Source organism: Denticeps clupeoides, unplaced genomic scaffold (genome assembly GCF_900700375.1).
Source record: "Denticeps clupeoides unplaced genomic scaffold, fDenClu1.1, whole genome shotgun sequence".
Lineage (NCBI taxonomy): Eukaryota > Metazoa > Chordata > Actinopteri > Clupeiformes > Denticipitidae > Denticeps > Denticeps clupeoides.
In genome coordinates, this window is record NW_021630118.1 from 52037 (window position 1) to 80012 (window position 27976).

General features: G+C 39.7%; 34 non-coding genes across 34 annotated transcripts; 20 read left to right on the forward strand and 14 right to left on the reverse strand.

Moving 5' to 3' along the window:
• Nucleotides 1–195: 195 nt before the first annotated feature.
• On the reverse strand, nt 196–359 carry LOC114783830 (U1 spliceosomal RNA). The gene has a single exon (XR_003748587.1). It is a non-coding gene; the product is annotated as a U1 spliceosomal RNA (small nuclear RNA).
• A 370-nt stretch (nt 360–729) lies between these two features.
• On the forward strand, nt 730–836 carry LOC114783842 (U6 spliceosomal RNA). Its single transcript, XR_003748599.1, has one exon. It is a non-coding gene; the product is annotated as a U6 spliceosomal RNA (small nuclear RNA).
• Nucleotides 837–2102: 1266 nt separating this feature from the next.
• On the reverse strand, nt 2103–2262 carry LOC114783984 (U1 spliceosomal RNA). The gene has a single exon (XR_003748733.1). It is a non-coding gene; the product is annotated as a U1 spliceosomal RNA (small nuclear RNA).
• A 370-nt stretch (nt 2263–2632) lies between these two features.
• LOC114783865 (U6 spliceosomal RNA) lies at nt 2633–2739 on the forward strand. Its single transcript, XR_003748622.1, has one exon. It is a non-coding gene; the product is annotated as a U6 spliceosomal RNA (small nuclear RNA).
• A 1417-nt stretch (nt 2740–4156) lies between these two features.
• Nucleotides 4157–4316, reverse strand: LOC114783820 (U1 spliceosomal RNA). Its single transcript, XR_003748577.1, has one exon. It is a non-coding gene; the product is annotated as a U1 spliceosomal RNA (small nuclear RNA).
• A 205-nt stretch (nt 4317–4521) lies between these two features.
• On the forward strand, nt 4522–4626 carry LOC114783942 (U6 spliceosomal RNA). Its single transcript, XR_003748694.1, has one exon. It is a non-coding gene; the product is annotated as a U6 spliceosomal RNA (small nuclear RNA).
• A 421-nt stretch (nt 4627–5047) lies between these two features.
• LOC114783983 (U1 spliceosomal RNA) lies at nt 5048–5207 on the reverse strand. Its single transcript, XR_003748732.1, has one exon. It is a non-coding gene; the product is annotated as a U1 spliceosomal RNA (small nuclear RNA).
• A 1372-nt stretch (nt 5208–6579) lies between these two features.
• On the forward strand, nt 6580–6686 carry LOC114783843 (U6 spliceosomal RNA). Its single transcript, XR_003748600.1, has one exon. It is a non-coding gene; the product is annotated as a U6 spliceosomal RNA (small nuclear RNA).
• Nucleotides 6687–7486: 800 nt separating this feature from the next.
• On the forward strand, nt 7487–7593 carry LOC114783855 (U6 spliceosomal RNA). Its single transcript, XR_003748612.1, has one exon. It is a non-coding gene; the product is annotated as a U6 spliceosomal RNA (small nuclear RNA).
• Nucleotides 7594–8523: 930 nt separating this feature from the next.
• Nucleotides 8524–8630, forward strand: LOC114783929 (U6 spliceosomal RNA). The gene has a single exon (XR_003748682.1). It is a non-coding gene; the product is annotated as a U6 spliceosomal RNA (small nuclear RNA).
• Nucleotides 8631–10047: 1417 nt separating this feature from the next.
• LOC114783985 (U1 spliceosomal RNA) lies at nt 10048–10207 on the reverse strand. Its single transcript, XR_003748734.1, has one exon. It is a non-coding gene; the product is annotated as a U1 spliceosomal RNA (small nuclear RNA).
• Nucleotides 10208–10578: 371 nt separating this feature from the next.
• Nucleotides 10579–10685, forward strand: LOC114783866 (U6 spliceosomal RNA). The gene has a single exon (XR_003748623.1). It is a non-coding gene; the product is annotated as a U6 spliceosomal RNA (small nuclear RNA).
• Nucleotides 10686–11635: 950 nt separating this feature from the next.
• On the forward strand, nt 11636–11742 carry LOC114783867 (U6 spliceosomal RNA). Its single transcript, XR_003748624.1, has one exon. It is a non-coding gene; the product is annotated as a U6 spliceosomal RNA (small nuclear RNA).
• Nucleotides 11743–12163: 421 nt separating this feature from the next.
• Nucleotides 12164–12323, reverse strand: LOC114783994 (U1 spliceosomal RNA). Its single transcript, XR_003748743.1, has one exon. It is a non-coding gene; the product is annotated as a U1 spliceosomal RNA (small nuclear RNA).
• An 838-nt stretch (nt 12324–13161) lies between these two features.
• Nucleotides 13162–13325, reverse strand: LOC114783831 (U1 spliceosomal RNA). The gene has a single exon (XR_003748588.1). It is a non-coding gene; the product is annotated as a U1 spliceosomal RNA (small nuclear RNA).
• A 370-nt stretch (nt 13326–13695) lies between these two features.
• Nucleotides 13696–13802, forward strand: LOC114783852 (U6 spliceosomal RNA). Its single transcript, XR_003748609.1, has one exon. It is a non-coding gene; the product is annotated as a U6 spliceosomal RNA (small nuclear RNA).
• Nucleotides 13803–14601: 799 nt separating this feature from the next.
• Nucleotides 14602–14708, forward strand: LOC114783856 (U6 spliceosomal RNA). The gene has a single exon (XR_003748613.1). It is a non-coding gene; the product is annotated as a U6 spliceosomal RNA (small nuclear RNA).
• Nucleotides 14709–15638: 930 nt separating this feature from the next.
• LOC114783956 (U6 spliceosomal RNA) lies at nt 15639–15745 on the forward strand. The gene has a single exon (XR_003748707.1). It is a non-coding gene; the product is annotated as a U6 spliceosomal RNA (small nuclear RNA).
• A 1418-nt stretch (nt 15746–17163) lies between these two features.
• Nucleotides 17164–17323, reverse strand: LOC114783978 (U1 spliceosomal RNA). Its single transcript, XR_003748727.1, has one exon. It is a non-coding gene; the product is annotated as a U1 spliceosomal RNA (small nuclear RNA).
• Nucleotides 17324–17694: 371 nt separating this feature from the next.
• On the forward strand, nt 17695–17801 carry LOC114783868 (U6 spliceosomal RNA). Its single transcript, XR_003748625.1, has one exon. It is a non-coding gene; the product is annotated as a U6 spliceosomal RNA (small nuclear RNA).
• Nucleotides 17802–19231: 1430 nt separating this feature from the next.
• On the reverse strand, nt 19232–19391 carry LOC114783986 (U1 spliceosomal RNA). The gene has a single exon (XR_003748735.1). It is a non-coding gene; the product is annotated as a U1 spliceosomal RNA (small nuclear RNA).
• A 371-nt stretch (nt 19392–19762) lies between these two features.
• Nucleotides 19763–19869, forward strand: LOC114783935 (U6 spliceosomal RNA). The gene has a single exon (XR_003748687.1). It is a non-coding gene; the product is annotated as a U6 spliceosomal RNA (small nuclear RNA).
• Nucleotides 19870–20654: 785 nt separating this feature from the next.
• LOC114783943 (U6 spliceosomal RNA) lies at nt 20655–20759 on the forward strand. The gene has a single exon (XR_003748695.1). It is a non-coding gene; the product is annotated as a U6 spliceosomal RNA (small nuclear RNA).
• A 422-nt stretch (nt 20760–21181) lies between these two features.
• On the reverse strand, nt 21182–21341 carry LOC114784005 (U1 spliceosomal RNA). Its single transcript, XR_003748754.1, has one exon. It is a non-coding gene; the product is annotated as a U1 spliceosomal RNA (small nuclear RNA).
• A 1371-nt stretch (nt 21342–22712) lies between these two features.
• LOC114783844 (U6 spliceosomal RNA) lies at nt 22713–22819 on the forward strand. The gene has a single exon (XR_003748601.1). It is a non-coding gene; the product is annotated as a U6 spliceosomal RNA (small nuclear RNA).
• Nucleotides 22820–23618: 799 nt separating this feature from the next.
• On the forward strand, nt 23619–23725 carry LOC114783869 (U6 spliceosomal RNA). The gene has a single exon (XR_003748626.1). It is a non-coding gene; the product is annotated as a U6 spliceosomal RNA (small nuclear RNA).
• Nucleotides 23726–24140: 415 nt separating this feature from the next.
• Nucleotides 24141–24300, reverse strand: LOC114783987 (U1 spliceosomal RNA). The gene has a single exon (XR_003748736.1). It is a non-coding gene; the product is annotated as a U1 spliceosomal RNA (small nuclear RNA).
• Nucleotides 24301–24670: 370 nt separating this feature from the next.
• On the forward strand, nt 24671–24777 carry LOC114783870 (U6 spliceosomal RNA). The gene has a single exon (XR_003748627.1). It is a non-coding gene; the product is annotated as a U6 spliceosomal RNA (small nuclear RNA).
• Nucleotides 24778–25197: 420 nt separating this feature from the next.
• LOC114783817 (U1 spliceosomal RNA) lies at nt 25198–25357 on the reverse strand. Its single transcript, XR_003748574.1, has one exon. It is a non-coding gene; the product is annotated as a U1 spliceosomal RNA (small nuclear RNA).
• A 372-nt stretch (nt 25358–25729) lies between these two features.
• Nucleotides 25730–25836, forward strand: LOC114783911 (U6 spliceosomal RNA). The gene has a single exon (XR_003748665.1). It is a non-coding gene; the product is annotated as a U6 spliceosomal RNA (small nuclear RNA).
• A 417-nt stretch (nt 25837–26253) lies between these two features.
• Nucleotides 26254–26413, reverse strand: LOC114783998 (U1 spliceosomal RNA). Its single transcript, XR_003748747.1, has one exon. It is a non-coding gene; the product is annotated as a U1 spliceosomal RNA (small nuclear RNA).
• Nucleotides 26414–26785: 372 nt separating this feature from the next.
• LOC114783912 (U6 spliceosomal RNA) lies at nt 26786–26892 on the forward strand. Its single transcript, XR_003748666.1, has one exon. It is a non-coding gene; the product is annotated as a U6 spliceosomal RNA (small nuclear RNA).
• Nucleotides 26893–27312: 420 nt separating this feature from the next.
• Nucleotides 27313–27472, reverse strand: LOC114783801 (U1 spliceosomal RNA). The gene has a single exon (XR_003748558.1). It is a non-coding gene; the product is annotated as a U1 spliceosomal RNA (small nuclear RNA).
• Nucleotides 27473–27842: 370 nt separating this feature from the next.
• Nucleotides 27843–27949, forward strand: LOC114783871 (U6 spliceosomal RNA). The gene has a single exon (XR_003748628.1). It is a non-coding gene; the product is annotated as a U6 spliceosomal RNA (small nuclear RNA).
• The last annotated feature ends 27 nt before the right edge of the window (nt 27950–27976 follow it).

A 27976-nucleotide genomic window follows, 5' to 3' on the forward strand; every position in this document is an offset into this window, starting at 1 on the left:
TGAATACCATAAGAAGGTCAGAAACATATCCAACTGCAACTGGTGTCAAGGTATTAATGAAGTTGCTCATGTAGTGGACAATCTCAATCATTTCGTATGATAAGAAGAACTGAAGCTGCTGTACATTTCTTTAGCTGACTCTAGGACGTACTCTACGCAGACAATTAAGTTTGTGGTTTAGTTTTGAACAACATGCTTGTAAGAGGGTAAACGCAGTCTGCCGCTATCAGGAATGATGCAGTCTAGATGCCCACATATTGGGATTTTGTAGGAGTCAAAACTAGCAAAATGCAAAGGTCCCACCTCAGTCTGGGAAGACCACATATTTGAGAATGAAATTTCCCCTTCCAAAAAAGCATGAACTATAATGAAATGGCAGAAGATGGCTGCCAGTACCTTAACAGAGACCCAGACAGTGACATCACCACGTGGAATAAACACACTGCCTGGAACCACGCCCCTTTCCTGCATTGACCTGCCCACTTTGTGATGTTCCTTTGACTCTTGACACCAATCAAATTATTCTTCTTTCTTTGCTACACAAACTAAGAATACTTTAATGATGCACCTCCACAAGTTACCAGCCTCTTGGAAATTGCATTTAGGGTAACAAAGCATTTGCTCTCCAAATATTTTATCACATTTTTACAAAATTCTCCATACAAGGTCTTGGTGAGCAGAACAATGATATGGTCAGTATTATAAGTGGCAGCGGAGGAGCTTGTTGATGTGCTTGCTACGGCTGCACATATACTAAAATTGGATCGATACAGAGAAGATTAGCATGGCCCCTGCGAAAGGATGACACGCAAATTCGTGAAGCGTTCCATATTTTGTTCTTTTTTAATTAGACAAAGAGTCACTTGGGACTAGGAAGATGTTGTACCAAGATTAGCATGGAACTTGCAAAAGGATGACCCACAAATTAGTGAAGTGCTCCATATTTTCAACTTTTTTTGATTGACAAATAGGAACTAGGGTTCCTTAGGAAAAGGAAGATGCTGTGACAAATTCCAAATGTTTCTTTTATTTTCAAAGCAAACACACAGCGATAAAGACCATAAGAAGATCAGAAACTTTTCAAACTGCAACTGGTGTCAATGTATTGATGAAGTTGTTCATGTAGTGGACAATCTCAATCATGCAGTCTAGATGCCCACATATTGGGATTTTGTAGGAGTCAAAACTAGCAAAATGCAAAGGTACAACCTCAGTCTGTGAAGACCTTATAATTGAGAATGAAATTTCCCCTTCCAAAAAAGCATGAACTATAATGAAATGGCAGAAGATGGCTGCCAGTACCTTAACAGAGACCCAGACAGTGACATCACCACATGGAATAAACACACTGACTGGAACCACGCCCCTTTCCTGCATTGACCTGCCCACTTTGTGATGTTCCCATGACTCTTGACACCAATCAAATTATTCATCTTTCTTTGCTACACAAACTGACCACACTTTAATCATGCACCTCTACAAGTTAACAGCCTCTTGGAAAATGCAATTAGGGTAACTAATCATTTGCTCTCTAAATATTTTATCACATTTTTACACAATACTCCATACAAGGTCTTGGTGAGCAGAACAATGATATGGTCAGTATTATAAGTGGCAGCTGAGAAGCTGGTTGATGTGCTTGCTACGGCTGCACATATACTAAAATTGTGAAGCGTTCCGTATTTTGTTCTTTTTTAATTAGACAAAGAGTCACTTGGGACTAGGAAGATGTTGTACCAAGATTAGCATGGAACTTGTAAAGGGATGACACACAAATCAGTGAAGTGCTCCATATTTTCAACTTTTTTTGATTGACAAATAGGAACTAGGGTTCCTTGGGAAAAGGGAGTTGCTGTGCCAAATTTTAAATATTTATTTTATTTTCAAAGCAAACACACAGGGATAAAGACCATAAGAAGATCAGAAACTTTTCCAAATGCAACTGGTGTCAATGTATTAATGAAGTTGCTCATGTAGTGGACAATCTCAATCATTTGGTAAGATTAGAAGATCTGAAGCTGCTGTACATTTCTTTAGCTGACTCTAGGACTGACTCTACGCAGACAATTGTGTTTATGGTTTAGTTGTGAACAAAATGCTTGTGAGAGTGTAAACGCAGTCTGTCGCTATCAGGAATGATGCAGTCTAGATGCCCACATATGGGGACTTTGTAGGAGTCAGCACTAGCAAAATGCAGAGGTACAACCACAGTCTGGGAAGACCACATATTTGAGAATGAAATTTCCCCTTCCAAAAAAGCATGAACTATAATGAAATGGCAGAAGATTGCTGCCAGTACCTTAACAGAGACCCAGACAGTGACATCACCATGTGGAATAAACACACTGCCTGGAACCACGCCCCTTTCCTGCATTGACCTGCCCACTTTGTGATGTTCCTCTGACTCTTGACACCAATCAAATTATTCTTCTTACTTTGCTACACAATCTAACAATACTTTAATCATGCACCTCCACAAGTTACCAGCCTCTTGGAAAATGCATTTAGGGTAACTAAGCATTTGCTCTCCAAATATTTTATCAAATTTTTACACAATACTCCATACAAGGTCTTGGTGAGCAGAACAATGATTTGGTCAGTATTATAAGTGGCAGCCGAGAAGCTTGTTGATGTGCTTGCTACGGCTGCACATATACTAAAATTGGATCGATACAGAGAAGATTAGCATGGCCCCTGCGAAAGGATGACACGCAAATCCGTGAAGCGTTCCATATTTTGTTCTTTTTTAATTAGACAAAGAGTCACTTGGTACTAGGAAGATGTTGTACAAAGATTAGCATGGAACTTGTAAAGGGATGACACACAAATCAGTGAAGTGCTCCATATTTTCAACTTCTTTTGATTGACAAATAGGAACTAGGGTTCCTTGGGAAAAGGGAGATGCTGTACCAAATTCCAAATGTTCAGTTTTTTTTATTTTCAAAGCAAACACACAGGGATGAATACCACAAGAAGATCAGAAACATGTCCAACTGCAACTGGTGTCAAGGTATTAATGAAGTTGCTCATGTAGTGGACAATCTCAATCATTTGGTAAGATAAGAAGAACTGAAGCTACTGTACATTTCTTTAGCTGACTCTAGGCCTGACTCTACACAGACAATTGTGTTTGAGGTTTAGTTGTGAACAACATGCTTGTGAGAGGGTAAACGCAGTCTGCCGCTATCAGGAATGATGCAGTCTAGATGCCCACATATGAGGACTTTGTAGGAGTCAGCACTAGCAAAATGCAGAGGTACAAACTCAGTCTGGGAAGACCACCAATTTTAGAATGAAATTTCCCCTTCCAAAAAAGCATGAACTATAATGAAATGGCAGAAGATTGCTGCCAGTACCTTAACAGAGACCCAGACAGTGACATCACCACATGGAATAAACACACTGACTGGAACCACGCCCCTTTCCTGCATTGACCTGCCCACTTTGTGATGTTCCCATGACTCTTGACACCAATCAAATTATTCATCTTTCTTTGCTACACAAACTGACCACACTTTAATCATGCACCTCTACAAGTTAACAGCCTCTTGGAAAATGCAATTAGGGTAACTAATCATTTGCTCTCTAAATATTTTATCACATTTTTACACAATACTCCATACAAGGTCTTGGTGAGCAGAACAATGATATGGTCAGTATTATAAGTGGCAGCTGAGAAGCTGGTTGATGTGCTTGCTACGGCTGCACATATACTAAAATTGTGAAGCGTTCCGTATTTTGTTCTTTTTTAATTAGACAAAGAGTCACTTGGGACTAGGAAGATGTTGTACCAAGATTAGCATGGAACTTGTAAAGGGATGACACACAAATCAGTGAAGTGCTCCATATTTTCAACTTTTTTTGATTGACAAATAGGAACTAGGGTTCCTTGGGAAAAGGGAGTTGCTGTGCCAAATTTTAAATATTTATTTTATTTTCAAAGCAAACACACAGGGATAAAGACCATAAGAAGATCAGAAACTTTTCCAAATGCAACTGGTGTCAATGTATTAATGAAGTTGCTCATGTAGTGGACAATCTCAATCATTTGGTAAGATTAGAAGATCTGAAGCTGCTGTACATTTCTTTAGCTGACTCTAGGACTGACTCTACGCAGACAATTGTGTTTATGGTTTAGTTGTGAACAAAATGCTTGTGAGAGTGTAAACGCAGTCTGTCGCTATCAGGAATGATGCAGTCTAGATGCCCACATATGGGGACTTTGTAGGAGTCAGCACTAGCAAAATGCAGAGGTACAAACTCAGTCTGGGAAGACCACCAATTTTAGAATGAAATTTCCCCTTCCAAAAAAGCATGAACTATAATGAAATGGCAGAAGATTGCTGCCAGTACCTTAACAGAGACCCAGACAGTGACATCACCACGTGGAATAAACACACTATCTGGAACCACGCCCCTTTCCTGCATTGACCTGCCCACTTTGTGATGTTCCCATGACTCTTGACACCAATCAAATTATTCTTCTTTCTTTTCTACACAATCTAACAGTACTTTTATCATGCACCTCCACAAGTTACATATACTAAAATTGGATCGATACAGAGAAGATTAGCATGGCCCCTGCGAAAGGATGACACGCAAATCCGTGAAGCGTTCCATATTTTGTTCTTTTTTAATTAGACAAAGAGTCACTTGGGACTAGGAAGATGTTGTACCAAGATTAGCATGGAACTTGCAAAAAGATGACACACAAATCAGTGAAGTGCTCCATATTTTCAACTTTTTTTGATTGACAAATAGGAACTAGGGTTCCTTAGGAAAAGGAAGATGCTGTGCCAAATTCCAAATGTTTCGTTTTTTTTTTTTTTCAAAGCAATAACACAAGGATGAACACCATAAGAAGGTCAGAAACATGTCCAACTGCATCTGGTGTCAATGTATTAATGAAGTTGCTCATGTAGTGGACAATCTCAATCATTTGGTAAGATAAGAAGAACTGAAGCTGCTGTACACTTCTTTAGCTGACTCTAGGCCTGACTCTACGCAGACAATTGTGTTTGTGGTTTAGTTTTGAACAACATGCTAGTGAGAGGGTAAACAAAGTCTGTCGCTATCAGGAATGATGCAGTCTAGATGCCCACATATGGGGATTTTGTAGGAGTCAAAACTAGCAAAATGCAAAGGTACAACCACAGTCTGGGAAGACCACATATTTGAGAATGAAATTTCCCCTGCCAAAAAAGCATGAACTATAATGAAATGGCAGAAGATGGCTGCCAGTATCTTAACAGAGACCCAGACAGTGACATCACCACGTGGAATATACACGCTGCCTGGAACCACGCCCCTTTCCTGCATTGACCTGCCCACTTTGTGATGTTCCTCTGACTCTTGACAACAATCAAATTATTCTTCTTACTTTGCTACACAAACTAAGAATACTTTAATCATGCACCTCCACAAGTTACCAGCCTCTTGGAAAATGCAATTAGGGTAACTAAGCATTTGCTCTCTAAATATTTTATCAAATTTTTACACAATACTCCATACAAGGTCTTGGTGAGCAGAACAATGATATGGTCAGTATTATAAGTGGCAGCTGAGAAGCTTGTTGATGTGCTTGCTACGGCTGCACATATACTAAAATTGTGAAGCGTTCCGTATTTTGTTCTTTTTTAATTAGACAAAGAGTCACTTGGGACTAGGAAGATGTTGTACCAAGATTAGCATGGAACTTGTAAAGGGATGACACACAAATCAGTGAAGTGCTCCATATTTTCAACTTTTTTTGATTGACAAATAGGAACTAGGGTTCCTTGGGAAAAGGAAGATGCTGTGCCAAATTCCAAATGTTCAGTTTATTTTATTTTCAAAGCAAACACACAGGGATGAATACCATAAGAAGGTCAGAAACATATCCAACTGCAACTGGTGTCAAGGTATTAATGAAGTTGCTCATGTAGTGGACAATCTCAATCATTTCGTATGATAAGAAGAACTGAAGCTGCTGTACATTTCTTTAGCTGACTCTAGGACGTACTCTACGCAGACAATTGTGTTTGTGGTTTAGTTTTGAACAACATGCTTGTAAGAGGGTAAACGCAGTCTGCCGCTATCAGGAATGATGCAGTCTAGATGCCCACATATTGGGACTTTGTAGGAGTCAGCACTAGCAAAATGCAGAGGTCCCACCTCAGTCTGGGAAGACCACATATTTGAGAATGAAATTTCCCCTTCCAAAAAAGCATGAACTATAATGAAATGGCAGAAGATGGCTGCCAGTACCTTAACAGAGACCCAGACAGTGACATCACCACGTGGAATAAACAAACTGCCTGGAACCACGCCCCTTTCCTGCATTGACCTGCCCACTTTGTGATGTTCCTTTGACTCTTGACACCAATCAAATTATTCTTCTTTCTTTGCTACACAAACTGACCATACTTTAATCATGCACCTCCACAAGTTACCAGCCTCTTGGAAATTGCATTTAGGGTAACAAAGCATTTGCTCTCCAAATATTTTATCACATTTTTACAAAATTCTCCATACAAGGTCTTGGTGAGCAGAACAATGATATGGTCAGTATTATAAGTGGCAGCGGAGGAGCTTGTTTATGTGCTTGCTACGGCTGCACATATACTAAAATTGGATCGATACAGAGAAGATTAGCATGGCCCCTGCGAAAGGATGACACGCAAATTCGTGAAGCGTTCCATATTTTGTTCTTTTTTAATTAGACAAAGAGTCACTTGGGACTAGGAAGATGTTGTACCAAGATTAGCATGGAACTTGCAAAAGGATGACCCACAAATTAGTGAAGTGCTCCATATTTTCAACTTTTTTTGATTGACAAATAGGAACTAGGGTTCCTTAGGAAAAGGAAGATGCTGTGACAAATTCCAAATGTTTCTTTTATTTTCAAAGCAAACACACAGCGATAAAGACCATAAGAAGATCAGAAACTTTTCAAACTGCAACTGGTGTCAATGTATTGATGAAGTTGTTCATGTAGTGGACAATCTCAATCATGCAGTCTAGATGCCCACATATTGGGATTTTGTAGGAGTCAAAACTAGCAAAATGCAAAGGTACAACCTCAGTCTGTGAAGACCTTATAATTGAGAATGAAATTTCCCCTTCCAAAAAAGCATGAACTATAATGAAATGGCAGAAGATGGCTGCCAGTACCTTAACAGAGACCCAGACAGTGACATCACCACGTGGAATAAACACACTGCCTGGAACCACGCCCCTTTTCCTGCATTGACCTGCCCACTTTGTGATGTTCCCATGACTCTTGACACCAATCAAATTATTCTTCTTTCTTTGCTACACAAACTGACCACACTTTAATCATGCACCTCCACAAGTTAACAGCCTCTTGGAAAATGCAATTAGGGTAACTAAGCATTTGCTCTCCAAATATTTTATCACATTTTTACACAATACTCCATACAAGGTCTTGGTGAGCAGAACAATGATATGGTCAGTATTATAAGTGGCAGCGGAGGAGCTGGTTGATGTGCTTGCTACGGCTGCACATATACTAAAATTGGATCGATACAGAGAAGATTAGCATGGCCCCTGCGAAAGGATGACACGCACATTCGTGAAGCGTTCCATATTTTGTTCTTTTTTAATTAGACAAAGAGTCACTTGGGACTAGGAAGAGGTTGTACCAAGATTAGCATGGAACTTGCAAAAAGATGACACACAAATCAGTGAAGTCCTCCATATTTTCAACTTTTTTTGATTGACAAATAGGAACTAGGGTTTCTTTAGGAAAAGGGAGATGCTGTGCCAAATTCCAAATGTTTATTTTATTTTCAAAGCAAACACACAGGGATAAAGACCATAAGAAGATCAGAAACTTTTCCAACTGCAACTGGTGTCAATGTATTGATGAAGTTGTTCATGTAGTGGACAATCTCAATCATTTGGTATGATTAGAAGATCTGAAGCTGCTGTACATTTCTTTAGCTGACTCTAGGCCTGACTCAACGCAGACAATTGTGTTTGTGGTTTAGTTTTGAACAACATGCTTGTAAGAGGGTAAACGCAGTCTGCCGCTATCAGGAATGATGCAGTCTAGATGCCCACATATGGGGACTTTGTAGGAGTCAGGAGTACAACCACAGTCTGGGAAGACCACATATTTGAGAATGAAATTTCCCCTTCCAAAAAAGCATGAACTATAATGAAATGGCAGAAGATTGCTGCCAGTACCTTAACAGATACCCAGACAGTGACATCACCACGTGTAATAAACAAACTGCCTGGAACCACGCCCCTTTCCTGCATTGACCTGCCCACTTCATGATGTTCCTATGACTCTTGACACCAATCAAATTATTCTTCTTACTTTGCTACACAAACTAAGAATACTTTAATCATGCACCTCCACAAGTTACCAGCCTCTTGGAAAATGCAATTATGGTAACTAAGCATTTGCTCTCCAAATATTTTATCACATTTTTACACAATACTCCATACAAGGTCTTGGTGAGCAGAACAATGATATGGTCAGTATTATAAGTGGCAGCTGAGAAGCTTGTTGATGTGCTTGCTACGGCTGCACATATACTAAAATTGGATCGATACAGAGAAGATTAGCATGGCCCCTGCGAAAGGAAGACACGCAAATCCGTGAAGCGTTCCATATTTTGTTCTTTTTTAATTAGACAAAGAGTCACTTGGGACTGGGAAGATGTTGTACCAAGATTAGCATGGAACTTGTAAAGGGATGACACACAAATCAGTGAAGTGCTCCATATTTTCAACTTTTTTTGATTGACAAATAGGAACTAGGGTTCCTTAGGAAAAGGGAGATGCTGTGCCAAATTCCAAATGTTTAGTTTTTTTTTTTTTCAAAGCAAAAACACAAGGATGAACTCCATAAGAAGATCAGAAACATGTCCAACTGCATCTGGTGTCAATATATTAATGAAGTTGCTCATGTAGTGGACAATCTCAATCATTTGGTATGATAAGAAGAACTGAAGCTGCTGTAGATTTCTTTAGCTGACACTAGGACTGACTCTACACAGACAATTGTGTTTGTGGTTTAGTTTTGAACAACATGCTTGTGAGAGGGTAAACGCAGTCTGTCGCTATCAGGAATGATGCAGTCTAGATGCCCACATATTGGGATTTTGTAGGAGTCAAAACTAGCAAAATGCAAAGGTACAACCTCAGTCTGTGAAGACCTTATAATTGAGAATGAAATTTCCCCTTCCAAAAAAGCATGAACTATAATGAAATGGCAGAAGATGGCTGCCAGTACCTTAACAGAGACCCAGACAGTGACATCACCACATGGAATAAACACACTGACTGGAACCACGCCCCTTTCCTGCATTGACCTGCCCACTTTGTGATGTTCCCATGACTCTTGACACCAATCAAATTATTCATCTTTCTTTGCTACACAAACTGACCACACTTTAATCATGCACCTCTACAAGTTAACAGCCTCTTGGAAAATGCAATTAGGGTAACTAATCATTTGCTCTCTAAATATTTTATCACATTTTTACACAATACTCCATACAAGGTCTTGGTGAGCAGAACAATGATATGGTCAGTATTATAAGTGGCAGCTGAGAAGCTGGTTGATGTGCTTGCTACGGCTGCACATATACTAAAATTGTGAAGCGTTCCGTATTTTGTTCTTTTTTAATTAGACAAAGAGTCACTTGGGACTAGGAAGATGTTGTACCAAGATTAGCATGGAACTTGTAAAGGGATGACACACAAATCAGTGAAGTGCTCCATATTTTCAACTTTTTTTGATTGACAAATAGGAACTAGGGTTCCTTGGGAAAAGGGAGTTGCTGTGCCAAATTTTAAATATTTATTTTATTTTCAAAGCAAACACACAGGGATAAAGACCATAAGAAGATCAGAAACATGTCCAAATGCAACTGGTGTCAATGTATTAATGAAGTTGCTCATGTAGTGGACAATCTCAATCATTTGGTAAGATTAGAAGATCTGAAGCTGCTGTACATTTCTTTAGCTGACTCTAGGACTGACTCTACGCAGACAATTGTGTTTATGGTTTAGTTGTGAACAAAATGCTTGTGAGAGTGTAAACGCAGTCTGTCGCTATCAGGAATGATGCAGTCTAGATGCCCACATATGGGGACTTTGTAGGAGTCAGCACTAGCAAAATGCAGAGGTACAACCACAGTCTGGGAAGACCACATATTTGAGAATGAAATTTCCCCTTCCAAAAAAGCATGAACTATAACGAAATGGCAGAAGATTGCTGCCAGTACCTTAACAGAGACCCAGACAGTGACATCACCATGTGGAATAAACACACTGCCTGGAACCACGCCCCTTTTCCTGCATTGACCTGCCCACTTCATGATGTTCCTATGACTCTTGACACCAATCAAATTATTCTTCTTACTTTGCTACACAAACTAAGAATACTTTAATCATGCACCTCCACAAGTTACCAGCCTCTTGGAAAATGCAATTAGGGTAACTAAGCATTTGCTCTCTAAATATTTTATCAAATTTTTACACAATACTCCATACAAGGTCTTGGTGAGCAGAACAATGATTTGGTCAGTATTATAAGTGGCAGCCGAGAAGCTTGTTGATGTGCTTGCTACGGCTGCACATATACTAAAATTGGATCGATACAGAGAAGATTAGCATGGCCCCTGCGAAAGGATGACACGCAAATCCGTGAAGCGTTCCATATTTTGTTCTTTTTTAATTAGACAAAGAGTCACTTGGTACTAGGAAGATGTTGTACAAAGATTAGCATGGAACTTGTAAAGGGATGACACACAAATCAGTGAAGTGCTCCATATTTTCAACTTCTTTTGATTGACAAATAGGAACTAGGGTTCCTTGGGAAAAGGGAGATGCTGTACCAAATTCCAAATGTTCAGTTTTTTTTATTTTCAAAGCAAACACACAGGGATGAATACCACAAGAAGATCAGAAACATGTCCAACTGCAACTGGTGTCAAGGTATTAATGAAGTTGCTCATGTAGTGGACAATCTCAATCATTTGGTAAGATAAGAAGAACTGAAGCTACTGTACATTTCTTTAGCTGACTCTAGGCCTGACTCTACACAGACAATTGTGTTTGAGGTTTAGTTGTGAACAACATGCTTGTGAGAGGGTAAACGCAGTCTGCCGCTATCAGGAATGATGCAGTCTAGATGCCCACATATGAGGACTTTGTAGGAGTCAGCACTAGCAAAATGCAGAGGTACAAACTCAGTCTGGGAAGACCACCAATTTTAGAATGAAATTTCCCCTTCCAAAAAAGCATGAACTATAATGAAATGGCAGAAGATTGCTGCCAGTACCTTAACAGAGACCCAGACAGTGACATCACCACGTGGAATAAACACACTATCTGGAACCACGCCCCTTTCCTGCATTGACCTGCCCACTTTGTGATGTTCCCATGACTCTTGACACCAATCAAATTATTCTTCTTTCTTTTCTACACAATCTAACAGTACTTTTATCATGCACCTCCACAAGTTACCAGTCTCTTGAAAAATGCAATAAGGGTAACTAAGCATTTGCTGTCCAAATATTTGATCACATTTTTACACAATACTCCATACAAGGTCTTGGTGAGCAGAACAATGATATGGTCAGTATTATAAGTGGCAGCTGAGAAGCTTGTTGATGTGCTTGCTACGGCTGCACATATACTAAAATTGGATCGATACAGAGAAGATTAGCATGGCCCCTGCGAAAGGATGACACGCAAATCCGTGAAGCGTTCCATATTTTGTTCTTTTTTAATTAGACAAAGAGTCACTTGGGACTAGGAAGATGTTGTACCAAGATTAGCATGGAACTTGCAAAAAGATGACACACAAATCAGTGAAGTGCTCCATATTTTCAACTTTTTTTGATTGACAAATAGGAACTAGGGTTCCTTAGGAAAAAGAAGATGCTGTGCCAAATTCCAAATGTTTCGTTTTTTTTTTTTTTCAAAGCAATAACACAAGGATGAACACCATAAGAAGGTCAGAAACATGTCCAACTGCATCTGGTGTCAATGTATTAATGAAGTTGCTCATGTAGTGGACAATCTCAATCATTTGGTATGATAAGAAGAACTGAAGCTGCTGTACACTTCTTTAGCTGACTCTAGGCCTGACTCTACGCAGACAATTGTGTTTGTGGTTTAGTTTTGAACAACATGCTAGTGAGAGGGTAAACAAAGTCTGTCGCTATCAGGAATGATGCAGTCTAGATGCCCACATATGGGGATTTTGTAGGAGTCAAAACTAGCAAAATGCAAAGGTACAACCACAGTCTGGGAAGACCACATATTTGAGAATGAAATTTCCCCTGCCAAAAAAGCATGAACTATAATGAAATGGCAGAAGATGGCTGCCAGTACCTTAACAGAGACCCAGACAGTGACATCACCACGTGGAATAAACACGCTGCCTGGAACCACGCCCCTTTCCTGCATTGACCTGCCCACTTTGTGATGTTCCTCTGACTCTTGACAACAATCAAATTATTCTTCTTACTTTGCTACACAAACTAAGAATACTTTAATCATGCACCTCCACAAGTTACCAGCCTCTTGGAAAATGCAATTAGGGTAACTAAGCATTTGCTCTCTAAATATTTTATCAAATTTTTACACAATACTCCATACAAGGTCTTGGTGAGCAGAACAATGATATGGTCAGTATTATAAGTGGCAGCTGAGAAGCTTGTTGATGTGCTTGCTACGGCTGCACATATACTAAAATTGTGAAGCGTTCCGTTTTTTGTTCTTTTTTAATTAGACAAAGAGTCACTTGGGACTAGGAAGATGTTGTACCAAGATTAGCATGGAACTTGTAAAGGGATGACACACAAATCAGTGAAGTGCTCCATATTTTCAACTTTTTTTGATTGACAAATAGGAACTAGGGTTCCTTGGGAAAAGGAAGATGCTGTGCCAAATTCCAAATGTTCAGTTTATTTTATTTTCAAAGCAAACACACAGGGATGAATACCATAAGAAGGTCAGAAACATATCCAACTGCAACTGGTGTCAAGGTATTAATGAAGTTGCTCATGTAGTGGACAATCTCAATCATTTCGTATGATAAGAAGAACTGAAGCTGCTGTACATTTCTTTAGCTGACTCTAGGACGTACTCTACGCAGACAATTGTGTTTGTGGTTTAGTTTTGAACAACATGCTTGTAAGAGGGTAAACGCAGTCTGCCGCTATCAGGAATGATGCAGTCTAGATGCCCACATATTGGGATTTTGTAGGAGTCAAAACTAGCAAAATGCAAAGGTCCCACCTCAGTCTGGGAAGACCACATATTTGAGAATGAAATTTCCCCTTCCAAAAAAGCATGAACTATAATGAAATGGCAGAAGATGGCTGCCAGTACCTTAACAGAGACCCAGACAGTGACATCACCACGTGGAATAAACACACTGCCTGGAACCACGCCCCTTTCCTGCATTGACCTGCCCACTTTGTGATGTTCCTTTGACTCTTGACACCAATCAAATTATTCTTCTTTCTTTGCTACACAAACTGACCATACTTTAATGATGCACCTCCACAAGTTACCAGCCTCTTGGAAATTGCATTTAGGGTAACAAAGCATTTGCTCTCCAAATATTTTATCACATTTTTACAAAATTCTCCATACAAGGTCTTGGTGAGCAGAACAATGATATGGTCAGTATTATAAGTGGCAGCGGAGGAGCTTGTTGATGTGCTTGCTACGGCTGCACATATACTAAAATTGGATCGATACAGAGAAGATTAGCATGGCCCCTGCGAAAGGATGACACGCAAATTCGTGAAGCGTTCCATATTTTGTTCTTTTTTAATTAGACAAAGAGTCACTTGGGACTAGGAAGATGTTGTACCAAGATTAGCATGGAACTTGCAAAAGGATGACCCACAAATTAGTGAAGTGCTCCATATTTTCAACTTTTTTGATTGACAAATAGGAACTAGGGTTCCTTAGGAAAAGGAAGATGCTGTGACAAATTCCAAATGTTTCTTTTATTTTCAAAGCAAACACACAGCGATAAAGACCATAAGAAGATCAGAAACTTTTCAAACTGCAACTGGTGTCAATGTATTGATGAAGTTGTTCATGTAGTGGACAATCTCAATCATGCAGTCTAGATGCCCACATATTGGGATTTTGTAGGAGTCAAAACTAGCAAAATGCAAAGGTACAACCTCAGTCTGTGAAGACCTTATAATTGAGAATGAAATTTCCCCTTCCAAAAAAGCATGAACTATAATGAAATGGCAGAAGATGGCTGCCAGAACCTTAACAGAGACCCAGACAGTGACATCACCACATGGAATAAACACACTACTTGGAACCACGCCCCTTTTCCTGCATTGACCTGCCCACTTTGTGATGTTCCCATGACTCTTGACACCAATCAAATTATTCATCTTTCTTTGCTACACAAACTGACCACACTTTAATCATGCACCTCCACAAGTTAACAGCCTCTTGGAAAATGCAATTAGGGTAACTAAGCATTTGCTCTCCAAATATTTTATCACATTTTTACACAATACTCCATACAAGGTCTTGGTGAGCAGAACAATGATATGGTCAGTATTATAAGTGGCAGCGGAGGAGCTGGTTGATGTGCTTGCTACGGCTGCACATATACTAAAATTGGATCGATACAGAGAAGATTAGCATGGCCCCTGCGAAAGGATGACACGCACATTCGTGAAGCGTTCCATATTTTGTTCTTTTTTAATTAGACAAAGAGTCACTTGGGACTAGGAAGAGGTTGTACCAAGATTAGCATGGAACTTGCAAAAAGATGACACACAAATCAGTGAAGTCCTCCATATTTTCAACTTTTTTTGATTGACAAATAGGAACTAGGGTTTCTTTAGGAAAAGGGAGATGCTGTGCCAAATTTCAAATGTTTATTTTATTTTCAAAGCAAACACACAGGGATAAAGACCATAAGAAGATCAGAAACTTTTCCAACTGCAACTGGTGTCAATGTATTGATGAAGTTGTTCATGTAGTGGACAATCTCAATCATTTGGTATGATTAGAAGATCTGAAGCTGCTGTACATTTCTTTAGCTGACACTAGGCCTGACTCAACGCAGACAATTGTGTTTGTGGTTTAGTTTTGAACAACATGCTTGTAAGAGGGTAAACGCAGTCTGCCGCTATCAGGAATGATGCAGTCTAGATGCCCACATATGGGGACTTTGTAGGAGTCAGGAGTACAACCACAGTCTGGGAAGACCACATATTTGAAAATGAAATTTCCCCTTCCAAAAAAGCATGAACTATAATGAAATGGCAGAAGATTGCTGCCAGTACCTTAACAGATACCCAGACAGTGACATCACCACGTGTAATAAACAAACTGCCTGGAACCACGCCCCTTTCCTGCATTGACCTGCCCACTTCATGATGTTCCTATGACTCTTGACACCAATCAAATTATTCTTCTTACTTTGCTACACAAACTAAGAATACTTTAATCATGCACCTCCACAAGTTACCAGCCTCTTGGAAAATGCAATTATGGTAACTAAGCATTTGCTCTCCAAATATTTTATCACATTTTTACACAATACTCCATACAAGGTCTTGGTGAGCAGAACAATGATATGGTCAGTATTATAAGTGGCAGCTGAGAAGCTGGTTAATGTGCTTGCTACGGCTGCACATATACTAAAATTGGATCGATACAGAGAAGTTTAGCATGGCCCCTGCGAAAGGAAGACACGCAAATCCGTGAAGCATTCCATATTTTGTTCTTTTTTAATTAGACAAAGAGTCACTTGGGACTGGGAAGATGTTGTACCAAGATTAGCATGGAACTTGTAAAGGGATGACACACAAATCAGTGAAGTGCTCCATATTTTCAACTTTTTTTGATTGACAAATAGGAACTAGGGTTCCTTAGGAAAAGGGAGATGCTGTGCCAAATTCCAAATGTTTAGTTTTTTTTTTTTTCAAAGCAAAAACACAAGGATGAACTCCATAAGAAGATCAGAAACATGTCCAACTGCATCTGGTGTCAATATATTAATGAAGTTGCTCATGTAGTGGACAATCTCAATCATTTCGTATGATAAGAAAAACTGAAGCTGCTGTAGATTTCTTTAGCTGACACTAGGCCTGACTCTACACAGACAATTGTGTTTGTGGTTTAGTTGTGAACAACATGCTTGTAAGAGGGTAAACGCAGTCTGTCGCTATCAGGAATGATGCAGTCTAGATGCCCACATATTGGGATTTTGTAGGAGTCAAAACTAGCAAAATGCAAAGGTACAACCTCAGTCTGTGAAGACCTTATAATTGAGAATGAAATTTCCCCTTCCAAAAAAGCATGAACTATAATGAAATGGCAGAAGATGGCTGCCAGTACCTTAACAGAGACCCAGACAGTGACATCACCACATGGAATAAACACACTGCCTGGAACCACGCCCCTTTTCCTGCATTGACCTGCCCACTTTGTGATGTTCCCATGACTCTTGACACCAATCAAATTATTCATCTTTCTTTGCTACACAAACTGACCACACTTTAATCATGCACCTCTACAAGTTAACAGCCTCTTGGAAAATGCAATTAGGGTAACTAATCATTTGCTCTCTAAATATTTTATCACATTTTTACACAATACTCCATACAAGGTCTTGGTGAGCAGAACAATGATATGGTCAGTATTATAAGTGGCAGCTGAGAAGCTGGTTGATGTGCTTGCTACGGCTGCACATATACTAAAATTGTGAAGCGTTCCGTATTTTGTTCTTTTTTAATTAGACAAAGAGTCACTTGGGACTAGGAAGATGTTGTACCAAGATTAGCATGGAACTTGTAAAGGGATGACACACAAATCAGTGAAGTGCTCCATATTTTCAACTTTTTTTGATTGACAAATAGGAACTAGGGTTCCTTGGGAAAAGGGAGTTGCTGTGCCAAATTTTAAATATTTATTTTATTTTCAAAGCAAACACACAGGGATAAAGACCATAAGAAGATCAGAAACTTTTCCAAATGCAACTGGTGTCAATGTATTAATGAAGTTGCTCATGTAGTGGACAATCTCAATCATTTGGTAAGATTAGAAGATCTGAAGCTGCTGTACATTTCTTTAGCTGACTCTAGGACTGACTCTACGCAGACAATTGTGTTTGTGGTTTAGTTGTGAACAAAATGCTTGTGAGAGTGTAAACGCAGTCTGTCGCTATCAGGAATGATGCAGTCTAGATGCCCACATATGGGGACTTTGTAGGAGTCAGCACTAGCAAAATGCAGAGGTACAACCTCAGTCTGGGAAGACCACATATTTGAGAATGAAATTTCCCCTTCCAAAAAAGCATGAACTATAACGAAATGGCAGAAGATTGCTGCCAGTACCTTAACAGAGACCCAGACAGTGACATCACCATGTGGAATAAACACACTGCCTGGAACCACGCCCCTTTTCCTGCATTGACCTGCCCACTTCATGATGTTCCTATGACTCTTGACACCAATCAAATTATTCTTCTTACTTTGCTACACAAACTAAGAATACTTTAATCATGCACCTCCACAAGTTACCAGCCTCTTGGAAAATGCCATTAGGGTAACTAAGCATTTGCTCTCTAAATATTTTATCAAATTTTTACACAATACTCCATACAAGGTCTTGGTGAGCAGAACAATGATTTGGTCAGTATTATAAGTGGCAGCCGAGAAACTTGTTGATGTGCTTGCTACGGCTGCACATATACTAAAATTGGATCGATACAGAGAAGATTAGCATGGCCCCTGCGAAAGGATGACACGCAAATCCGTGAAGCGTTCCATATTTTGTTCTTTTTTAATTAGACAAAGAGTCACTTGGTACTAGGAAGATGTTGTACAAAGATTAGCATGGAACTTGTAAAGGGATGACACACAAATCAGTGAAGTGCTCCATATTTTCAACTTCTTTTGATTGACAAATAGGAACTAGGGTTCCTTGGGAAAAGGGAGATGCTGTACCAAATTCCAAATGTTCAGTTTTTTTTATTTTCAAAGCAAACACACAGGGATGAATACCACAAGAAGATCAGAAACATGTCCAACTGCAACTGGTGTCAAAGTATTAATGAAGTTGCTCATGTAGTGGACAATCTCAATCATTTGGTAAGATAAGAAGAACTGAAGCTACTGTACATTTCTTTAGCTGACTCTAGGCCTGACTCTACACAGACAATTGTGTTTGAGGTTTAGTTGTGAACAACATGCTTGTGAGAGGGTAAACGCAGTCTGCCGCTATCAGGAATGATGCAGTCTAGATGCCCACATATGAGGACTTTGTAGGAGTCAGCACTAGCAAAATGCAGAGGTACAAACTCAGTCTGGGAAGACCACCAATTTTAGAATGAAATTTCCCCTTCCAAAAAAGCATGAACTATAATGAAATGGCAGAAGATTGCTGCCAGTACCTTAACAGAGACCCAGACAGTGACATCACCACATGGAATAAACACACTGACTGGAACCACGCCCCTTTCCTGCATTGACCTGCCCACTTTGTGATGTTCCCATGACTCTTGACACCAATCAAATTATTCATCTTTCTTTGCTACACAAACTGACCACACTTTAATCATGCACCTCTACAAGTTAACAGCCTCTTGGAAAATGCAATTAGGGTAACTAATCATTTGCTCTCTAAATATTTTATCACATTTTTACACAATACTCCATACAAGGTCTTGGTGAGCAGAACAATGATATGGTCAGTATTATAAGTGGCAGCTGAGAAGCTGGTTGATGTGCTTGCTACGGCTGCACATATACTAAAATATGACAGCCAAATCCGTGAAGCGTTCCATATTTTGTTCTTTTTTAATTAGACAAAGAGTCACTTGGGACTAGGAAGATGTTGTACCAAGATTAGCATGGAACTTGTAAAGGGATGACACACAAATCAGTGAAGTGCTCCATATTTTCAACTTTTTTTGATTGACAAATAGGAACTAGGGTTCCTTGGGAAAAGGGAGTTGCTGTGCCAAATTTAAATATTTATTTTATTTTCAAAGCAAACACACAGGGATAAAGACCATAAGAAGATCAGAAACTTTTCCAAATGCAACTGGTGTCAATGTATTAATGAAGTTGCTCATGTAGTGGACAATCTCAATCATTTGGTAAGATTAGAAGATCTGAAGCTGCTGTACATTTCTTTAGCTGACTCTAGGACTGACTCTACGCAGACAATTGTGTTTATGGTTTAGTTGTGAACAAAATGCTTGTGAGAGTGTAAACGCAGTCTGTCGCTATCAGGAATGATGCAGTCTAGATGCCCACATATGGGGACTTTGTAGGAGTCAGCACTAGCAAAATGCAGAGGTACAACCACAGTCTGGGAAGACCACATATTTGAGAATGAAATTTCCCCTTCCAAAAAAGCATGAACTATAACGAAATGGCAGAAGATTGCTGTCAGTACCTTAACAGAGACCCAGACAGTGACATCACCATGTGGAATAAACACACTGCCTGGAACCACGCCCCTTTTCCTGCATTGACCTGCCCACTTCATGATGTTCCTATGACTCTTGACACCAATCAAATTATTCTTCTTACTTTGCTACACAAACTAAGAATACTTTAATCATGCACCTCCACAAGTTACCAGCCTCTTGGAAAATGCAATTAGGGTAACTAAGCATTTGCTCTCTAAATATTTTATCAAATTTTTACACAATACTCCATACAAGGTCTTGGTGAGCAGAACAATGATTTGGTCAGTATTATAAGTGGCAGCCGAGAAGCTTGTTGATGTGCTTGCTACGGCTGCACATATACTAAAATTGGATCGATACAGAGAAGATTAGCATGGCCCCTGCGAAAGAATGACACGCAAATCCGTGAAGCGTTCCATATTTTGTTCTTTTTTAATTAGACAAAGAGTCACTTGGTACTAGGAAGAGGTTGTACAAAGATTAGCATGGAACTTGTAAAGGGATGACACACAAATCAGTGAAGTGCTCCATATTTTCAACTTCTTTTGATTGACAAATAGGAACTAGGGTTCCTTGGGAAAAGGGAGATGCTGTACCAAATTCCAAATGTTCAGTTTTTTTTATTTTCAAAGCAAACACACAGGGATGAATACCACAAGAAGATCAGAAACATGTCCAACTGCAACTGGTGTCAAGGTATTAATGAAGTTGCTCATGTAGTGGACAATCTCAATCATTTGGTAAGATAAGAAGAACTGAAGCTACTGTACATTTCTTTAGCTGACTCTAGGCCTGACTCTACACAGACAATTGTGTTTGAGGTTTAGTTGTGAACAACATGCTTGTGAGAGGGTAAACGCAGTCTGCCGCTATCAGGAATGATGCAGTCTAGATGCCCACATATGGGGACTTTGTAGGAGTCAGCACTAGCAAATTGCAGAGGTACAAACTCAGTCTGGGAAGACCACCAATTTTAGAATGAAATTTCCCCTTCCAAAAAAGCATGAACTATAATGAAATGGCAGAAGATTGCTGCCAGAACCTTAACAGAGACCCAGACAGTGACATCACCACGTGGAATAAACAAACTGCCTGGAACCACGCCCCTTTCCTGCATTGACCTGCCCACTTTGTGATGTTCCCATGACTCTTGACACCAATCAAATTATTCTTCTTTCTTTTCTACACAATCTAACAGTACTTTTATCATGCACCTCCACAAGTTACATATACTAAAATTGGATCGATACAGAGAAGATTAGCATGGCCCCTGCGAAAGGATGACACGCAAATCCGTGAAGCGTTCCATATTTTGTTCTTTTTTAATTAGACAAAGAGTCACTTGGGACTAGGAAGATGTTGTACCAAGATTAGCATGGAACTTGCAAAAAGATGACACACAAATCAGTGAAGTGCTCCATATTTTCAACTTTTTTTGATTGACAAATAGGAACTAGGGTTCCTTAGGAAAAAGAAGATGCTGTGCCAAATTCCAAATGTTTCGTTTTTTTTTTTTTTTCAAAGCAATAACACAAGGATGAACACCATAAGAAGGTCAGAAACATGTCCAACTGCATCTGGTGTCAATGTATTAATGAAGTTGCTCATGTAGTGGACAATCTCAATCATTTGGTATGATAAGAAGAACTGAAGCTGCTGTACACTTCTTTAGCTGACTCTAGGCCTGACTCTACGCAGACAATTGTGTTTGTGGTTTAGTTTTGAACAACATGCTAGTGAGAGGGTAAACAAAGTCTGTCGCTATCAGGAATGATGCAGTCTAGATGCCCACATATGGGGATTTTGTAGGAGTCAAAACTAGCAAAATGCAAAGGTACAACCACAGTCTGGGAAGACCACATATTTGAGAATGAAATTTCCCCTGCCAAAAAAGCATGAACTATAATGAAATGGCAGAAGATTGCTGCCAGTATCTTAACAGAGACCCAGACAGTGACATCACCACGTGGAATATACACGCTGCCTGGAACCACGCCCCTTTCCTGCATTGACCTGCCCACTTTGTGATGTTCCTCTGACTCTTGACAACAATCAAATTATTCTTCTTACTTTGCTACACAAACTAAGAATACTTTAATCATGCACCTCCACAAGTTACCAGCCTCTTGGAAAATGCAATTAGGGTAACTAAGCATTTGCTCTCTAAATATTTTATCAAATTTTTACACAATACTCCATACAAGGTCTTGGTGAGCAGAACAATGATATGGTCAGTATTATAAGTGGCAGCTGAGAAGCTTGTTGATGTGCTTGCTACGGCTGCACATATACTAAAATTGTGAAGCGTTCCGTATTTTGTTCTTTTTTAATTAGACAAAGAGTCACTTGGGACTAGGAAGATGTTGTACCAAGATTAGCATGGAACTTGTAAAGGGATGACACACAAATCAGTGAAGTGCTCCATATTTTCAACTTTTTTTGATTGACAAATAGGAACTAGGGTTCCTTGGGAAAAGGAAGATGCTGTGCCAAATTCCAAATGTTCAGTTTATTTTATTTTCAAAGCAAACACACAGGGATGAATACCATAAGAAGGTCAGAAACATATCCAACTGCAACTGGTGTCAAGGTATTAATGAAGTTGCTCATGTAGTGGACAATCTCAATCATTTCGTATGATAAGAAGAACTGAAGCTGCTGTAGATTTCTTTAGCTGACTCTAGGACGTACTCTACGCAGACAATTGTGTTTGTGGTTTAGTTTTGAACAACATGCTTGTGAGAGGGTAAACGCAGTCTGCCGCTATCAGGAATGATGCAGTCTAGATGCCCACATATTGGGATTTTGTAGGAGTCAAAACTAGCAAAATGCAGAGGTACAACCTCAGTCTGGGAAGACCACATATTTGAGAATGAAATTTCCCCTTCCAAAAAAGCATGAACTATAATGAAATGGCAGAAGATGGCTGCCAGTACCTTAACAGAGACCCAGACAGTGACATCACCACGTGGAATAAACACACTGCCTGGAACCACGCCCCTTTCCTGCATTGACCTGCCCACTTTGTGATGTTCCTTTGACTCTTGACACCAATCAAATTATTCTTCTTTCTTTGCTACACAAACTAGACATACTTTAATGATGCACCTCCACAAGTTACCAGCCTCTTGGAAATTGCATTAGGGTAACAAAGCATTTGCTCTCCAAATATTTTATCACATTTTTACAAAATTCTCCATACAAGGTCTTGGTGAGCAGAACAATGATATGGTCAGTATTATAAGTGGCAGCGGAGGAGCTTGTTTATGTGCTTGCTACGGCTGCACATATACTAAAATTGGATCGATACAGAGAAGATTAGCATGGCCCCTGCGAAAGGATGACACGCAAATTCGTGAAGCGTTCCATATTTTGTTCTTTTTTAATTAGACAAAGAGTCACTTGGGACTAGGAAGATGTTGTACCAAGATTAGCATGGAACTTGCAAAAGGATGACCCACAAATTAGTGAAGTGCTCCATATTTTCAACTTTTTTTGATTGACAAATAGGAACTAGGGTTCCTTAGGAAAAGGAAGATGCTGTGACAAATTCCAAATGTTTCTTTTATTTTCAAAGCAAACACACAGCGATAAAGACCATAAGAAGATCAGAAACTTTTCAAACTGCAACTGGTGTCAATGTATTGATGAAGTTGTTCATGTAGTGGACAATCTCAATCATGCAGTCTAGATGCCCACATATTGGGATTTTGTAGGAGTCAAAACTAGCAAAATGCAAAGGTACAACCTCAGTCTGTGAAGACCTTATAATTGAGAATGAAATTTCCCCTTCCAAAAAAGCATGAACTATAATGAAATGGCAGAAGATGGCTGCCAGTACCTTAACAGAGACCCAGACAGTGACATCACCACGTGGAATAAACACACTGCCTGGAACCACGCCCCTTTCCTGCATTGACCTGCCCACTTTGTGATGTTCCCATGACTCTTGACACCAATCAAATTATTCATCTTTCTTTGCTACACAAACTGACCACACTTTAATCATGCACCTCCACAAGTTACCAGCCTCTTGGAAAATGCAATTAGGGTAACTAAGCATTTGCTCTCCAAATATTTTATCACATTTTTACACAATACTCCATACAAGGTCTTGGTGAGCAGAACAATGATATGGTCAGTATTATAAGTGGCAGCGGAGAAGCTGGTTGATGTGCTTGCTACGGCTGCACATATACTAAAATTGGATCGATACAGAGAAGATTAGCATGGCCCCTGCGAAAGGATGACACGCAAATCCGTGAAGCGTTCCATATTTTGTTCTTTTTTAATTAGACAAAGAGTCACTTGGGACTAGGAAGATGTTGTACCAAGATTAGCATGGAACTTGCAAAAGGATGACACACAAATCAGTGAAGTGCTCCATATTTTCAACTTTTTTTGATTGACAAATAGGAACTAGGGTTCCTTGGGAAAAGGGAGATGCTGTGCCAAATTTCAAATATTTATTTTATTTTCAAAGCAAACACACAGGGATAAAGACCATAAGAAGATCAGAAACTTTTCCAACTGCAACTGGTGTCAATGTATTAATGAAGTTGCTCATGTAGTGGACAATCTCAATCATTTGGTAAGATTAGAAGATCTGAAGCTGCTGTACATTTCTTTAGCTGACTCTAGGACTGACTCTACGCAGACAATTGTGTTTGTGGTTTAGTTGTGAACAAAATGCTTGTGAGAGTGTAAACGCAGTCTGTCGCTATCAGGAATGATGCAGTCTAGATGCCCACATATGGGGACTTTGTAGGAGTCAGCACTAGCAAAATGCAGAGGTACAACCACAGTCTGGGAAGACCACATATTTGAGAATGAAATTTCCCCTTCCAAAAAAGCATGAACTATAATGAAATGGCAGAAGATTGCTGCCAGTACCTTAACAGAGACCCAGACAGTGACATCACCACGTGGAATAAACACACTGCCTGGAACCACGCCCCTTTCCTGCATTGACCTGCCCACTTCATGATGTTCCTATGACTCTTGACACCAATCAAATTATTCTTCTTACTTTGCTACACAAACTAAGAATACTTTAATCATGCACCTCCACAAGTTACCAGCCTCTTGGAAAATGCAATTAGGGTAACTAAGCATTTGCTCTCTAAATATTTTATCAAATTTTTACACAATACTCCATACAAGGTCTTGGTGAGCAGAACAATGATATGGTCAGTATTATAAGTGGCAGCTGAGAAGCTTGTTGATGTGCTTGCTACGGCTGCACATATACTAAAATTGGATCGATACAGAGAAGATTAGCATGGCCCCTGCGAAAGGATGACACGCAAATCCGTGAAGCGTTCCATATTTTGTTCTTTTTTAATTAGACAAAGAGTCACTTGGGACTAGGAAGATGTTGTACCAAGATTAGCATGGAACTTGTAAAGGGATGACACACAAATCAGTGAAGTGCTCCATATTTTCAACTTCTTTTGATTGACAAATAGGAACTAGGGTTCCTTGGGAAAAGGGAGATGCTGTGCCAAATTCCAAATGTTCAGTTTTTTTTATTTTCAAAGCAAACACACAGGGATGAATACCATAAGAAGATCAGAAACATGTCCAACTGCAACTGGTGTCAAGGTATTAATGAAGTTGCTCATGTAGTGGACAATCTCAATCATTTGGTAAGATAAGAAGAACTGAAGCTACTGTACATTTCTTTAGCTGACTCTAGGCCTGACTCTACACAGACAATTGTGTTTGAGGTTTAGTTGTGAACAACATGCTTGTGAGAGGGTAAACGCAGTCTGCCGCTATCAGGAATGATGCAGTCTAGATGCCCACATATGAGGACTTTGTAGGAGTCAGCACTAGCAAAATGCAGAGGTACAACCTCAGTCTGGGAAGACCACATATTTGAGAATGAAATTTCCCCTTCCAAAAAAGCATGAACTATAATGAAATGGCAGAAGATGGCTGCCAGTACCTTAACAGAGACCCAGACAGTGACATCACCACGTGGAATAAACACACTGCCTGGAACCACGCCCCTTTCCTGCATTGACCTGCCCACTTTGTGATGTTCCCATGACTCTTGACACCAATCAAATTATTCATTCTTTCTTTGCTACACAAACTGACCACTACTTTAATCATGCACCTCCACAAGTTACCAGCCTCTTGGAAAATGCAATTAGGGTAACTAAGCATTTGCTCTCCAAATATTTTATCACATTTTTACACAATACTCCATACAAGGTCTTGGTGAGCAGAACAATGATATGGTCAGTATTATAAGTGGCACCTGAGAAGCTGGTTGATGTGCTTGCTACGGCTGCACATATACTAAAATTGGATCGATACAGAGAAGATTAGCATGGCCCCTGCGAAAGGATGACACGCAAATCCGTGAAGCGTTCCATATTTTGTTCTTTTTTAATTAGACAAAGAGTCACTTGGGACTAGGAAGATGTTGTACCAAGATTAGCATGGAACTTGTAAAGGGATGACACACAAATCAGTGAAGTGCTCCATATTTTCAACTTTTTTTGATTGACAAATAGGAACTAGGGTTCCTTGGGAAAAGGGAGATTGCTGTGCCAAATTTTAAATTTTTGTTTTTATTTTCAAAGCAAACACACAGGGATAAAGACCATAAGAAGATCAGAAACATTTCCAACTGCATCTGGTGTCAATGTATTAATGAAGTTGCTCATGTAGTGGACAATCTCAATCATTTGGTAAGATAAGAAGATCTGAAGCTGCTGTACATTTCTTTAGCTGACTCTAGGACTGACTCTACGCAGACAATTGTGTTTGAGGTTTAGTTGTGAACAAAATGCTTGTGAGAGGGTAAACGCAGTCTGTCGCTATCAGGAATGATGCAGTCTAGATGCCCACATATGGGGACTTTGTAGGAGTCAGCACTAGCAAAATGCAGAGGTACAACCTCAGTCTGGGAAGACCACATATTTGAGAATGAAATTTCCCCTTCCAAAAAAGCATGAACTATAATGAAATGGCAGAAGATTGCTGCCAGTACCTTAACAGAGACCCAGACAGTGACATCACCACGTGGAATAAACACACTGCCTGGAACCACGCCCCTTTCCTGCATTGACCTGCCCACTTTGTGATGTTCCTATGACTCTTGACACCAATCAAATTATTCTTCTTTCTTTGCTACACAAACTAGACCATACTTTAATCATGCACCTCCACAAGTTACCAGCCTCTTGGAAAATGCAATTAGGGTAACTAAGCATTTGCTCTCCTAAATATTTTATCACATTTTTACACAATACTCCATACAAGGTCTTGGTGAGCAGAACAATGATATGGTCAGTATTATAAGTGGCAGCTGAGAAGCTTGTTGATGTGCTTGCTACGGCTGCACATATACTAAAATTGGATCGATACAGAGAAGATTAGCATGGCCCCTGCGAAAGGATGACACGCAAATCCGTGAAGCGTTCCATATTTTGTTCTTTTTTAATTAGACAAAGAGTCACTTGGGACTAGGAAGATGTTGTACCAAGATTAGCATGGAACTTGCAAAAGGATGACACACAAATCAGTGAAGTGCTCCATATTTTCAACTTTTTTTGATTGACAAATAGGAACTAGGGTTCCTTAGGAAAAGGAAGATGCTGTGCCAAATTCCAAATGTTTCGTTTTTTTTTTTTTCAAAGCAATAACACAAGGATGAACACCATAAGAAGGTCAGAAACATGTCCAACTGCATCTGGTGTCAATGTATTAATGAAGTTGCTCATGTAGTGGACAATCTCAATCATTTGGTATGATAAGAAGAACTGAAGCTGCTGTACATTTCTTTAGCTGACTCTAGGCCTGACTCTAAGCAGACAATTGTGTTTGTGGTTTAGTTTTGAACAACATGCTAGTGAGAGGGTAAACGAAGTCTGTCGCTATCAGGAATGATGCAGTCTAGATGCCCACATATGGGGACTTTGTAGGAGTCAGCACTAGCAAAATGCAGAGGTACAACCTCAGTCTGGGAAGACCACATATTTGAGAATGAAATTTCCCCTGCCAAAAAAGCATGAACTATAATGAAATGGCAGAAGATTGCTGCCAGTACCTTAACAGAGACCCAGACAGTGACATCACCACGTGGAATAAACACACTGCCTGGAACCACGCCCCTTTCCTGCATTGACCTGCCCACTTTGTGATGTTCCTATGACTCTTGACACCAATCAAATTATTCTTCTTTCTTTGCTACACAAACTGACCATACTTTAATCATGCACCTCCACAAGTTACCAGCCTCTTGGAAAATGCAATTAGGGTAACTAAGCATTTGCTCTCCAAATATTTTATCACATTTTTACACAATACTCCATACAAGGTCTTGGTGAGCAGAACAATGATATGGTCAGTATTATAAGTGGCAGCTGAGAAGCTGGTTGATGTGCTTGCTACGGCTGCACATATACTAAAATTGGATCGATACAGAGAAGATTAGCATGGCCCCTGCGAAAGGATGACACGCAAATCCGTGAAGCGTTCCATATTTTGTTCTTTTTTAATTAGACAAAGAGTCAC